This window comes from Mustela nivalis, assembly GCF_964662115.1.
Source record: "Mustela nivalis genome assembly, chromosome: 15".
NCBI lineage: Eukaryota > Metazoa > Chordata > Mammalia > Carnivora > Mustelidae > Mustela > Mustela nivalis.
Window position 1 is genome coordinate 26,053,157 of NC_139034.1, and position 11,498 is coordinate 26,064,654.

Below are 11,498 nucleotides of genomic sequence, written 5' to 3' on the forward strand. Positions count from 1 at the left end.
CAGTCCTTCTTGTGAGCATTTGGTGAGATCCATGAAGAAGAGCCTGCAAGTGGGTACAAATTCCCATTGGGTTTGTGGCTCCCAGGGCTTTTGTTTCTCATGCTAGCCCACACCAGGATTCTAGCAGTTCATTATATTTTTAGATGACTTCTCACCAGCTTGTATGAGGCCTGGTGTCCACCCAAAGAAGCTGGGTTTGCATCCTGTCTTTCCTTAGAGGAGCCTGACTTTCCTAACATTTCAGGCCATTTGGTTGCCCTGTGAGCTTTACTCTAGGATAGGTTCCAAAAAGGTTAACATTTTGTAAATTATATAGCTTTCTTTTGTTTTAAGGCTTATTAAACACTCTTTCCAGCTTTCCACATCTTTGGGCATGTTTTTATTTACTGACTTCAAGGCCTGAGATTTAAGTTTGCTGCTTCATTTGAGTGCAGTTAAATCCTGATTCTCAAATGAACTAGCATTAAAAGCATGGCTAATGTCCTTGCAGAAACTTGGGGACTGTGGCAGCCGTGGAGCCAATGTAGTACCACGTGTGGGGATGGTGTCAGAGAGCGACGCCACGTGTGCCTGACTTCCTTCCCCTCCAGACCTGGCTGCCCTGGAATGTCCTCGGAGACCTACCTGTGTTCCCTGGAGGAGTGTGCTGGTAGGTACCTTCTTTCTTTGGGATTCTTTCCCCAGAGGGACTGTTGAATCTATGCCCGCCTGAAAATCAGCAACCTGAATTCACTGACACTCTCTTAGTACTCCTGGCTTTACTAAGACTGTGTTCATTAGTGTGTCTCTGACTGGGAGTATCTCGTCAGTGAGATGACAGGGGATTGACCAATGTGGAAGATAAGGCAATGAGAGGCAAATTCTCTAAATTAAAGATTCAGACATCTGAAAACATTTTTAAAAATACAAGCAGGGGGATGATCATTTCTTCCTAAGATATTTTTGGTTTTCTTTTTGTTTTCTTATTTATCCTTCATTTACTTCTCCCCACCAAAGTTGCAGAAGAACATATCATCTCAGAGAAGCCTGAGGGGACTACGTAGACCGTTATTTGTCAAAATGGGGCAAGTCACGCCATCTTATCTTCTGAAGGCCCTATGTTTACTACCCCTACCTAGGGAGGAGAAGGTGCGGAGATTTCTTCTTGTCATCACCTAGAAAGTGGCCTTCCCTTCATCCTTTCAACATCTTGAAGGCACTCAGTAGGTGCTCCATGAGGATTTGATGTAAATGGTTTATAGATGTGATGCTGACATGGCTTCGTTTGGTTTGCTTCAGCTTATGGAGTTGAATTCCATTCATCTGCTACAGGTCACAGTAATAAGAATCCTTGCTCTTCCCACATACCATCTCACCAACTGATCTATAGCCAGTCCCTGCAGTTAATTTGCTGGCCTTTGCTCTGTTCCTGACCCTTAGATAAAGTCCTCTGTCACTTCTTCTGCTCTCCAATTCGAGGTTAGAAAACCGTCCCTAGTTCCTTGTCCGTTGGGGTCTGAGGAGTCAGATGTTTTTTTGTGTTTGGATCTCAGACCATCTTTTAGCCAAAACTACCTGGCAGCAACATCTTGGCCAGTGTCCCTGCCTGTGGCCTAGGAAGTGCATTCTTTCTAGCTCATTTTTCCAGCCAGTGCTGTAGGCCTTGTTCCCTTCATTCCAGCATCCCGAGGGTGTTCCTTCTTCTGTTTTTCATCAGACTTGGGCTCTTCTGCTAGCCCTCACTCTGTCCTGCTTCTTTCATAATCCCTTGACCACACCCTGAATCTCTTGTTCCTCTGGTTATATGTCATATTATTTTCTAAGGCTCTTTTCTCCATCTACTCTTCATTCAGAAGTCTCCCTCACTTTCACAGCTCCTTTCTTGGGTATAACTACCTTCAAATACACCCATTCCTCTCAATTCTGGGATGTCATGTTGTGTTAAGGTATTCCATCTAGGGCACCTGAGTGGCTCAGTTGGTTAACTGTCTGCCTTCAGCTCCAGTTCTGATCTCAGGGTCCTGGGATCGAGTCCCACATTGGGCTCCCTGGTCAGCAGGGAGTTTGCTTCTCCCTCTGTATCCCCTGCCCCAATTTGAGCTCTCTCTCTCTCAAAAATGAATAAAATCTTTTTAAAAAGGTATTCCATCTAGAGTTCCATAATGAATGAATGAACGAATGCAATCGAATTTGGTCAATCGTCACTGACTTCTACTGTATCTTTAGAAATGACAATGATATCAACCTTTTATTGACCATCTGCTATGTGCTAACACTTTAAATACATTATCTCACTTATTTGGGACACTGTAGCATAGAGAGGGTAACTGACCTGCCCAATATCAACAAGCTAGAAAGCAGAAGACTAGATCTGACCCATACTAAGCTACCTATCTTAAATATCTTGCCTTTCTACACAGGCCAGTTTAATTTTCTGGAAGCATCCACACCCTAGAATTAGTAATAATTTTTGAGGATATGTGAAATTATTTCATGTTCTGATGTCCTAATTCTTTAATACTCAATGGGAACTAGAAAGTTATATATTATAAATTAGCAAAAGGTTAAGTGCTATAGGCATGCCTACTTCTAATGTAAGTGGTTCTTAGAGTTATGTTTACGTGGATAAAAATGATCATTTCTTCCAAGTGTTCTTCTCCCTATTTAAAATATTTCACACTTTTTGGAAATGTTAAAATCTGTTCTCAGGCTGCTTAGCATCAAGAAATCTCCTTTACTTCAGGTGAAGGAGGGAGTCGATGAAGCAGAGAGGGCTAAGGTCAGCAGCTCTCAGTCTTTTCTCCAGCCATGTTTTTGAGGAGCCAGCCACAGTGAAGGCTAACAGCTGAGTAAAGAGGTCCACCATGCACAGGTACATTGCTGCTTCCCATGGACATAAGACACCACTGCACATGGAAGAAGTGACAAGTCAGGAAACAAATCTTTCACCATCCAATGGTGTTCACTTAGTTGCAAGTTGGGAGTTTTGTTTGTCTTTGAAAGAATGTCTGCATCGAGTTTTATGTTAGTTTGACCACCTTATTCAAACAGGAGTGGGAGAATCCATCGCCATTACACCCACATTCCATCCGGTGGGATATTGACCATTTTGCCATTCCCTTTTTCATACATTTTTTTAATTTAATTTTTTATTTTTTATAAACATATATTTTTATCCCCAGTGCGGCCATTCCCTTTTTCAATGAGTTAACCTAACATTTATTGGATACCAACTGTGTATAAGTTATTGTGACTGGGGCTAGGAATATCTAGATAAGACATATTCCTGTCTGGAAGGTGCTTATGACATAGTTGCTCAGCAGGCATGTAAAAAAGCATAATATACAGTACAATGTAGAGCCTGCAGTGAGAAAGGTATCCACAGCTTGCTCGGGAAACTTGCAGGGGTGAAAATTCATGCTGGGAACACCTCCTTTCTTGGAGGTGGTGATATTTGAGCTTAAGTGTGAAAGCAGAATAGGTGCCACCTAAGTGAGCTAAGTGAGAAAGGGAACTTCAGCAAAGGGAGCCATGGATAAAAGCACAGAAGAAGATGGCACATTAAGAGACCCAGAGAACTGAAATTAATGTGTCTAGAGCATAGTGTGCCAGGAGGTAGTGGTAAGAAATGAACTCCTGCAGGTGGCAGGAGTCAGATCCTGAGGGGCCTTGAAGGTTTGGCCTGTATTTAAGAGGGATGTCTCTCATGGGTAGTGTGGAGAATACATCGGAAGGGCTAGGAGTGGCAGCAGCAAGGCCATTAAGTTTTTCAGCAACCCAGGTGAAAAATGAATGGCCGTAGGGATGCAGAGGAGACAAGGACTCAAAGACTCTGGATATGTTGAGTGATGAAGAGGGAAGAATTACAGGTGAAAACCAGGATTCTAGTACTGGCAACTGCATGGACACTTGTGCCATTTTCTTGAGATTGGATATATTGGATGAGGCACAGATTCTGGGGGAAAATTGATGAGTCTTGGGCATGTGGAGGTGAAGGTGTTGTTAGGACATCAGTGGAGAGAGCAGAGCTAATGGGCCGAGGTTGAGATCTAGATCTCCTTGCTCCAAAATTCCTGTTCTTCTCTCTGAAGGAGCAGTATAATTGAAACCAAGAAGAGAAAAGGTCAGAGAAAGTGTTGGGCAGTAGCCTATACTGCAGAGGTCAAGGAATGCCCAGACAAAACTTCTTTGAATTTAGCTATTAGGTGATTACTGACATTGGCAGAAGCCATTTCACTGGAATCCTGGAGGCAGGTTGCAGGAATCAGAGGTGATGTGGAAGCAGTAAGTCAGCAAATGCAGACTCCTTTTTCTGTAAGCTTGGCTAGGAAGACCAGGAACAAGATATGAGAGTTCTAGAAAGTTCTTTTTAAAGTAAGAAGAGCTTGAACATGTTTCTCTGGAGCTGCATAGAGGAGAAGCTGGAGATCATTGGTACAGAGCATTGATCCCCTGGAGAAGGGTGACCTAGAGAGCACTTGGTAGACTTGCCTTTGTAGGAAGATACTTCTCCCACTAATTCCATAGAGAAAGAAGTGAATAGAAGTGTGGCTGATCCTAAGTTTATTGGGGAGAAGACAGCAGAAGGAGCTAGGAGAGGGGTACACTTGCCTGAGAGCTTCTGTTTTTTTTTTTTTTTTTTTTTTTTTTTTTTTTTGTGATCCAGTGGAATTCTGAGAAAGAGGGTAGGTAGAGTGCTTGGGGAAAGTGGTAAAACGTGTAGGGGATGGAAGCGAGTTGCTTAGGAACCCATTTAAAGATTTGCAGGTGGTCAGGTTTGGGGGCTGTCAGTATATAGAGGTCCTGGCCTGCATGGGTGTATTATTTTCTGCACCAGGTCTCAGGGCCTGGGTGCAGCAGCTAATAATTCACATGTCTTGTTAATCTAGGGATGGACTTTTGGTGTAGAGCAGGGAAAGGGGTATGTCTCAGTACTAGAGGTCAGACGGTTGAGCTTATTGGCAGGAGAATGGTTTGCGTGATGGATCATGAGTGTGGGGTGAGTGTAAGAAGGATGAGTAAGTGAGAGAGGAGGATACTGCTCAAAAGTGAGCTATGAAGTTTAAGATTTTGGAAGAGGAGCAGTTGCAAACAATGGGAAGGTATGATATGTTGGATGGACAGGTAGGCCCGGCTAGGGGATGATGAGGAAGACTGAGACCCGGGTGCTAGAGACTGATGGCTGCCATGAGGTTGGGAGATGACAGTATTGAGAGGGGAGTAGGTGGCTGGTTTGAGTAGATGGCACGGGTATCAAAAGAGTAGAAGACACCTTGGATATTACCCTTAGTGACATATTTATGGATATATTTTTCCTCAGGCAAGGGAAACGAATGTAAAAATAAACAATTGGGACTGCACCCAAATAAAAAGTTTTTGCATAGCAGAGGAAACCGCCAACAACACAAAAGGGCAACCTACTGATTGGAAGAAGATACTTGCAAATGATATGTCCAGTAAGGGGTTAATATCCAAAAAATATAAAGAGCTTTTCCAACTCAACACCACACAAGCAATCCAATTAAAAAATGGGTGGAGGATATGAATAGATGGTTTTCCAGAGAAGACATAGAGATGGCCAACAGGCCGATGCAAAGGTGTTCAGCATCACTAACCATCAGGGAAGTGCAAATAAAAATGGCGATGAGATATCAACCTCACAGTAGTCAGAATGGCTAGTATGAAAAAGGCAGGAAATTATAAGTGTTGGTGAGGATGTAGAGAAAGGAGAACCCTTGTGCACTGTTGGTGGGAATGTAAATTGGTGCAAACGCTGCAGAAAAGAGTATGGAAGCTCTTCAGAAAGTTAAAAATGGAAATACCATATGATCTAGTAATCTGCAACTGGGTGTTTACCTCCAAAATGAAAACACTAATCCTAAAAGATATATGCACCCCTATGCTTATTGCAGCATCATTTACAATAGCCAAGATATGGAAGCAACCCAAGTGCCCATCAATAGCTGAATGGATAAAGAAGAGATGGTGTAAATAGACAATGGAATATTGCCCAGCCATAGAAAGGATGAGACCTTGTCATATGCAACAACATAGATGGACCTAGAGGGTATTATGTGAAGTGAAGTAAGTCAGAAAGAGAAAGACAAATACCATATAATTTCATTTATTTGTGAAATCTAAAAACAGAGAAAAACAAATAAGAAACAGACTCTTAAACACAGAGAATAAACTGGTGGTTGCCTGAACGAAGTAGGTGGGTAGGATGGGCAAAATAAAGAAGATTAGGAAGGACAAACTTATAGTTACAAAATAAGTAAGTCATGGAGATGCAGTCAGTATATATAGACAGGTAGATAGATTTTTAAAGAATTAATTAAAATTAAGAGTGATTAATTAAAAGAGTTTTTATATGGAGGTGAAAGAGTTAGTTGAAAATGGCAATCAGGACTGGGGAGAGTGAGGAACTGTCCCAGCTGCTGGTCCTGTTTGCTTAGAAACAAAGTATGTGTCACAGCTTCCACCCAAGAGGGTAGGCAATGGGAGGTCATGGTCATGGACATGACACAGAGAACTGGTGCTGGTAAAACTGTGCAGGCAGGTGACTGGAAGGGCTTGCAAGGTGGACAGTGACAAGGAGGAAAGAGGAGAGGGTGGTAGCATCAGCTGGTCTCAGGTTCCCAGGTGTTTCAGTGGCAGGACAGGCTGGATCCTGGGTGGCATCTTGAGGCTTAATGAGACATTTTGATGACCCTGGACAAGCCAGTTGGAGAAAGCAGGGAAGAAAAAAAACAAATCAACGGTCCCATAGAAGGAAGCAAGGGGACTGGACAGCTGGAAACAGACTGGGAAACAGACGCTTCAACCCTCAGGAAATACAGTTCCTGGTTATTAAATGTGAGTTGCATTACATTACCTAAAGACTGATTTTCACCTATTAATTTCCCAAGATATAAAATTTAGGTACAACCTATCTGAATTACTTTGCATGTCAAGTTTTATACTTGGTAGAATTTCCCGCTGTGCATCTCAAAGTACATTGAACTAAAGCTATCCAGGTTTACCTTATCTTAGGCAAAAACCTTGATTTTACCAGGAAACTTTCCTTATGCTGCTGCTTGGTGGAACATTTGGGACACGTTGTCAGCAGGAGCTGGAGAGCCCAGGGGTCCCCCCCCGACCCCGCCCCGATCGTGGTTTACCTGCTCACCTCCTCTCTGTGGGTCCTGTGTTCTGGTCTGCTTTAAGCTGCCAGCAGGGACGCCTGCATAAGGCCAGAAATCCCAGTCCCTGTTTATTCTTTCTAGAACTGCCAGAGCATCAGAGCCAGCCTCTCCCAGCCATAAAACCACGCAGGGGAGCCCTACTAGAGAATACCCATCTGTTCTTTCTTTCCTCGTCGTAGCCCTCCAGCCATCCAGCGCATCTCCTCTTCAGCCCCAGGGCCCCGGGAAGTCCAACAACGTCGTGACGGTCACGGGCATTTCCCTGTGCTTGTTCATCATCGTCGCCACGGTGCTCATCACGCTGTGGTGGAAGTTCGGCCGTGCCCCCAAATGCAGCACCCCGGCTCGCCACAGCTCCATCCACTCCCCCAGCTTCCGGAAGAACTCGGACGAGGAGAACATCTGCGAGCTGAGCGAGCAGCGCGGGAGCTTCTCGGACGCGGGCGACGGGCCGGCGGGGGGCCCCGGGGACGCGGGCATCCCCCTGACCTACAGGCGCGGCGGGCCGCTGTCCGCGGAGGACGACGCCTCGGGCAGTGAGAGCGTGCAGTCCAGCGCGCAGAAGATCATCCCGCCGCTGTTCAGCTACCGCCTCGCCCAGCAGCAGCTCAAGGAGATGAAGAAGAAGGGCCTGACGGAAACCACCAAGGTGTACCACGTGTCTCAGAGTCCCCTGACCGACATGGCCATCGACGCGGCCACCGGCCCCGCTTTGGACCTGGAGGGCCCCGAGGAGGCCGCGGCCAACAAGTTCCGGCTCAAATCCCCGTTTGTGGAGCAGCAGGCGGCGGCCAGGCCCCCCTCCAGGCTGGACCTCCGGGTCTGTGCCGCCAGCTGCGCGGTCAGCCCCAGCCAGACCGTGATCCGCAAGTCGGCCCTGAGGCACGCGGGCGGCAGAGGGGCGCTGCCCGAGAGGAGCCACCCCAGGGGCTCCCACTTCAGGAGGACCGCGAGCTTCCACGAAGCCAGGCAGGCCCGGCCGTTCCGGGAGCGGAGCATGTCCACCCTGACCCCCCGGCAGGCCCCGGCCTACGGTTCCAGGACGCGGACCTGGGACCAGGCGGAGGAGCGATCTCGGCCTCAGAGTTGAGGAGCCGCCCCGTCCCCTGAGAAACCGGACCATTTCCACGGGGCAGGTGCAACCAGAAGTCCATTAAGTCCTCCCCCTAAATCCTACAGCCTGGGGCAGCCCGCGAGGAAACCAGACCTGGGGGATTGCCAGGCAGGATTGACGGCCAGCGGTGAGAGAACGGAGCCGCACAGAGCCCGGAGGGGCCCGTCCCCCAGTCACAGGAGTGTCTCGAGGAAGCAGCCTTCTCCCACGGCCCCCAAAGAGAGCTACCAGAGGGTGAGCCCTCTGAGCCCTTCTCAGTGTAGGAAAGACAAGTGTCAGAGCTTCCCAGCCCAGCCTGAGTTCGCCTTCTATGACAATACGTCATTCGGCCTTACCGAGGCAGAGCAGAGGATGCTGGACCTCCCGGGCTATTTTGGGTCGAACGAAGAGGATGAAACCACAAGTACACTCAGCGTGGAGAAGCTGGTCATCTAGACCCAGATCAGCCTGAGACTTCACACAACTGGGGGCCTTTGCCTGGCTCCTGGTATCAGTGGCTCACAGTGTTCTATGGACTATATTATGTAGCTATTTGTACATGGGGGGGGGGGGGTAACTCAAGTGTGCATATGTGTTTTAATTCATAAAGAAGAAGTTACTTAGCCTGAACTTTTCCCTTTGTTATCCCAGTTCCCTTGGTTTATTACTAATAAGTACAATAATAAAATTTAAACAAGAGTGAAATAGGGCTCGGTCTCTCATGTGGGTATGAAAGAGGGCAAAGGTGACTTTAAGCATGAAGTGCTTTGAACACTTTCTTGGCAGTGTCCAACATGAAGTAAATTTGGGAGTCTCCACAACAGTAAGGGCTGGAACAAAGTTAACTTGCCAACAGAGCTCTGGATTATAATTTACTAAGTTATAAATACTTAAGAATTTAACTCCTACATGGGCAGTACTGAATGGCTTTCATGTTTAGCTGAAAGGCTGATTATATTCCAGGAGAACTTTTATGCCAGAGTTGGGTGATATCTTCTAATTTTTTTATGCAACAAGGAGTTCTGATGCCTTGACACAAAATTATGTGAGTTAATTCAGTTTTGGAGAAATAATAAGAAGCTGATTGTTCAGGTAGTGAGTCATCTGAAGACCTAGCCCTATACTCATAATTGTTTGGTGCAAAAAGTGTACATTTTAGAAAGGAAAGTATTATCTCCTGAGAGAATCAAATAGAACACGGACAGTGGATGCTGGCAAAGACACTGCCTGGTATTAGGATGCTGACTATGCATTCCTGGATCAGACTGGCAGCCAAGACCCTAGAGGGTGTCATATTGAAACCAGTGTGTTTATGTTTCTAAAGATGACTTTATCTTGTTACTCAGAAAGTATGGAAAGCAGGTAGACCAGATTGTGATTTTAGAGCTAAGTTTTTAAATTGGAAGAATGAAGTAAAGAAGGAACAGAGAAAATAATTCCTTTAGAAACAAATCTTTTGCTTTCCTTTGTGCCTACCACATTTTCCAGGTGAAGAATTTAACACTCAGGGAGGGGAATTAACTCCTGCAGGGATATCTGGATGAACATGGACTCACATTTTTATTCTAATAACCTCTTCCTCTGTACAATGCCATCGCAGCCTTTACAAGTCTTCTCTAACAGCAGGGACTTCAGGAGAAAGCTGGCCCTTTTAGCAAGAAGTCACAGAAAGATGCCTTTACTGGATTTTCCTGAAGGAAGGAAGCTTTCTGCTGCTGGATGTTAGGACTGGTCTTGCAACTTGCTTTATTTGGAAGTGAGGGCTAAACAAGGACCTAAAGCCTGGGCTCTTTCCTTGCAGTCTGGTGTCAGGTACCCTGTGAGCACTCTTCAATCTGGTATACTTCCTTTCAGCTCTTGAACCTAATGCCTTATCTGCCTGTGCTTGGGTAGCTGCCCTTTCCTTCTTTGTTCACCGTGACCTCTCTAGCTGCCACACCCACCTTGCCTTTTACATTGTTTTTCTTCTTCCTTTTAGAGTTTATCAGGATGTGAGCCTGCTAGTGAGGTTTCAGAGACCACTGGAGAGAGTGGAATTAAGCGGGACAAAAAAGAATCATAAATGCAAATACTATACCTATTAAAGTTTCTCTTATATTGTTGTATTACCACTTCATTTGTGCCATTGTTCAAAATTAAAACATACTTCCTTTGGGAAATGCCTTAATTATAACTATCTACCTTTCAGGAACAGGAGGAGTAGATTATTCAGTGGTATCTGACAGCTGTTATGTGCTGATGTGAAGAAGAGGAAACCAGACTTCTTAATCTACACTTTCTTGGTTTACCATATTAGAAAGCTTTGTTCTCTTTCCAAGTTCACAAGCTTGCATGCGAACTTTTGAGGACAGAGGATACATGCTCACTTGTTCCACACTTCACAGTGAATTTCCCTACAGTGTCAGACTAAGACCAAAACAGCTGCAAGGAAGGTGAAAATTAGAGAAAAATGCTACAAATGGAAAGATTTTCTATTAAATCATGTTCTTCCCCAGTATATCATGCATCTAAATTAGTATAACAGTGAATTAATATCAGTGTACAACCTGTTCACCATCTACCTAGCAGTTTTCTGTGGCTCTCATCAACAGGCAATCACTACAATTCAGTTATTCTAATTTGTCTCTGAGAACAAGAAAGGTAGTTGCTCCAGCCTTCTCCTTGGTGGATAAGTGATAAGCTTCATTAGAAATAATATCCTACAGAGTAAAGTGTTCCAAATGAAAGAACAAGAAAAAACCTCAGGAAAGACCTTAATGAAATGGATATAAGTAATCACCTGATAAATATTTCAAAGTAAGAGTCATAAAGATACTATCTGAAAATGGGATAAACATGGATGAACACGGTGTTCATGAAAATACCAAACAGACTTCAGGGAAGGTGGTAGAGTAGAAGGGTCCTGAGTTCACCTCATCCCACAGAAACACCTAGATAACTGTCATATCAGTGCAATTAACCTAGAAAATAACCCCAAAGACTGGTAGAATAGACTTTCCATGGTTAATGGTAGGGGGGAGACCTCACTGAAAAGAGTGGGAGAGGCAGAGATGTGGTTGGGAACAAAACTCCCGGCAAGACCACAAATGGGAGGGACACAACAAGCAGCAAGAAGGGAGAGGAGCAGATCCCACAACAGGCAACCTAGACAAGGTGGACCTGCACTGGGAAGATGAAGCCCCATAATATTTGGCTTTGAAAACCAGTGGGGCTTAATTACATGACCTTTTATATCAGCAGGG

At 45.1% G+C, this 11,498-nt stretch overlaps 1 pseudogene across 1 annotated transcript; it reads left to right on the top strand.

The window, feature by feature from the left end:
• The first annotated feature begins 471 nt into the window (after positions 1-471).
• On the top strand, positions 472-10,367 carry LOC309849180 (thrombospondin type-1 domain-containing protein 1 pseudogene; annotated as a pseudogene). Its single transcript, XR_014316579.1, has 2 exons — positions 472-649; positions 7,343-10,367. The product of XR_014316579.1 is annotated as a thrombospondin type-1 domain-containing protein 1 pseudogene (transcript).
• The last annotated feature ends 1,131 nt before the right edge of the window (positions 10,368-11,498 follow it).